Here is a 3,076-nt window from a genome sequence, read left to right on the forward strand (position 1 = left end):
CAGTTACCGTGGATTGAGTACGCTCATAACAGCCTCACGTCGTCCGCCACGGGAATGTCGCCGTTCGAGGCTTCTCTGGGGTACCAACCGCCGCTGTTTCCTGCTCTTGAAGGCGAGCATGCGGTCCCCTCTCTGCAACACCACCTCCGAAGGTGCCGTCGGGCCTGGCGTACTACCAGAGCGGCCCTGCTCCGAACTAAGGAGCGAAACAAGGCCCTCGCTGATCGCCGTCGGACCCCTGCCCCTGCATACGCCGCGGGTCAGAAGGTATGGCTGTCCACTCGCTTTGTGCCTATTCGCGCTGAGTCTAAGAAACTGGCGCCCACCTTCCTTGGGCCTTTTGAAATTGACTCTGTTGTCAACCCGGTGTCTGTTCGCCTGAAGCTGCCGCGCAATATGTGCATACACAACGTCTTCCACGTCTCTCAGGTCAAGCCCGTGCTCTCCAGCCCGCTGTGCCCCCCTCTTAGGGCCCCTCCGCCCGCCCAGCTTGTGGATGGTCAGGAGGTGTACGCCATCACTCGTATTATGGACTCTCGGCGCCGGGGACGGGGTTTCCAGTACCTGGTGGATTGGGAGGGCTACGGGCCGGAGGAACGATCCTGGGTGCCCCGGTCGGCTGTCCTGGCCAAGGAGTTGATCCGGGACTTCCATCGTCGGTATCCGGGTAAGCCTGGTGGGTCGCCGGGAGGCTCCCGTTGAGGGGGGGATACTGTCATGGTCCCCGTGCCTGCTCGGCTGGCCCTGTGTGGCTACATGTTATGTTTTGTCTTTTCTCTCTCTCCTCTCTCTCTGCTCGCTGCCTGGGCGGAGCTCATTGTGAGCTCCCGGCCTCCACCACCTGTAGGCAATCACCTGTGGCTCCTCACCTTGTTTGCTCCCGCTACTTAAGGCAGTGACTGAGAGCACCTCGCCGCTGGACTATTGAATAACGCTCGTCAGTGCTACTTTAGCCTCAGCCAGTTTTGAGCTCTGTCCGTGAAAGTTCCGTGCTAACCCTTGTTCTCTGTATGCAGATTTCTCGTGTTTGGTTTGGAGACTCTGGACGCTTTTCCCGACCCCACTCTGCACCCCTGGGAACCCTGGCCCCCTTCTCCTTCACCTGTATATAGTGCACCTGGAGTGTGTAAATAAACCTGTTTTTCTGAGATTTCAGTCTGCGCCGAGTCCTCCCTGCTCCTCCGTGACAAGGGGTATGTTATTCATGGGCTTGTGTTGCTCACATAAGTTACTGTGAGAAAGTGTGTACACACCTGCGCAGCGCTAACATTTGCATTCTCTTTTCTACAGCATTACAGTTCTTCATGTGATTTGATGATGTGATTTCTAACAGAACAACTGGTGGATGTTTGTTTCTCTACTACAGGTTATGAGTTGGTGATGCTGTTACACTGTGTTGTTGGGAAAATGTTGAAGGTTACTTTGACGATGTGAATAACGTGAGAAATTTCCTGTGTTGAAACCAGTGTCATTCTTTTTACAGCAGGCTTAATTTTATGGCCTTTTACGGCACCTCTGGAATGTGGATGGCCAACGCCTGCCCACCAGGATGGTGTGCTCCTAATGTTTGTTTTTTCTTTAATAATGCATGAGGAGGATTCAGCAGAAGCAGACAAGTGACATGAGAAAAACAAATAAGGGATGCAGTGTTTATGGAATAGTTGAATATGGGCTCATTAGCCCTCCACTATTGAACTCATAGTGATAAAATGGGTGGAGTGACATTGTTTAAGGAAAGTCACAGATTAAATTGTGGAATAAATTGGGATGATTCATGATTTGGGACAAATTATGGTAATAATAATGATTTAATGATTGGAGAAAACCTGCACATGATACTTGTCTGTTATGTTGAGTACTTTATCACTCCTATGATCTATAGTTGGTTGCAAATGTGAAGTTTGATTTAACAGATTTGTCTTCCAGGTTACAGGCTCCAGGTGGAGCTGGGAGTTAAACAAGCTTAACATGTGACTGCTGATTAATGTTTTTACACAGGGTTACAGGTTGGAGTATGGCTGCTCCAAGTGGGAAACCCTGGAGATTGTTTTAGAGAGAATGTGCAACATTCTTGTGCATGTCTCATTGGGGAGTTGACACATGGTGAAAGCCGTGTGGGGAGAGGAGTGTTATTTTTTAATCTGTAGATGTCGTGAGGTGCCATGACGAGAAGGAGTGGCTGAGAGGATCGTCCACAAGATGGGAGCTGAGGCCAGGAGAGAGGCTTCAGGAGGATCAGAGATCATCTTCAGCACAGCAGACATCACACAGAGAGCTGTGCTACTGAGCTTCCAGGAGATCAAGAGGAGACTTCCCACAGCAAAATTTTAAATAAAATGAGAGATTCAATGTTGACGCTGAGGAAGACAACTAACGTGTATGACGTGCTCTGCCTTAAATCTTCAGCAGTGTTGGAACATGAGAACCTGAGGGATGGAGAGAGCGTGCCAAGCTCCAAAAGTGACAGCGCAGAGGAAGTCCAGCGATGGAATTGTAATTCTGTGTGAGGCAGAAATACTAGGAGACTGGGAAGTAGTTGACACCACTTTTCCCAAGGATGAAGATCACCTAAAGTGTGTCACTTTGCCATGCAGATTTGATGCTCTGCAGAGAAGCCTTCTGTGAGGGAGAGATGTAAACAGACGAGCCTTTTATCTACTATTTAATTTATGTCAACTTCTCTAGGCTGGTTGAGGGGGAATTGGAGAGAAATGGTAGTGTTAGGTGTGACTGTGGTTATTGTAACTGTGATTTTTTTTTTTATAAGTGAATTGCCCAGAGACAGACCTGAATCCATTCCAGCGACTCCACCATCACAGGCCACGGTGAAGCGAACCAAACGTAGTGAAACAGGTAAATCAGATGAGTGTTTTGATTATTATGGCGGTATAGAGTTAGACTACGTTAAAGGGTCCACAATCTCGTATACATTTGATCTTTGTGCTGTCATTAAATGCAAGGGCTTGCTGAACAGTTGAGTGCAACATCTTTAATGGCAGTACAAAATCGGATGGCATTAGATATGCTGTTGGGAGAAAAAGGGGGCGTTTGCGCGATGTTTGGGGATATGTATTGT

General features: G+C 48.8%; 1 long non-coding RNA gene across 1 annotated transcript; it reads left to right on the forward strand.

Moving 5' to 3' along the window:
• Positions 1 to 767: 767 nt before the first annotated feature.
• LOC113029907 (uncharacterized) lies at positions 768 to 1,150 on the forward strand. The gene is made up of 2 exons (XR_003273514.1): positions 768 to 937; positions 1,017 to 1,150. It is a non-coding gene; the product is annotated as an uncharacterized LOC113029907 (long non-coding RNA).
• The last annotated feature ends 1,926 nt before the right edge of the window (positions 1,151 to 3,076 follow it).

Source organism: Astatotilapia calliptera, chromosome 9, assembly GCF_900246225.1.
Source record: "Astatotilapia calliptera chromosome 9, fAstCal1.2, whole genome shotgun sequence".
In the NCBI taxonomy this organism is placed as follows: Eukaryota; Metazoa; Chordata; class Actinopteri; order Cichliformes; family Cichlidae; genus Astatotilapia; species Astatotilapia calliptera.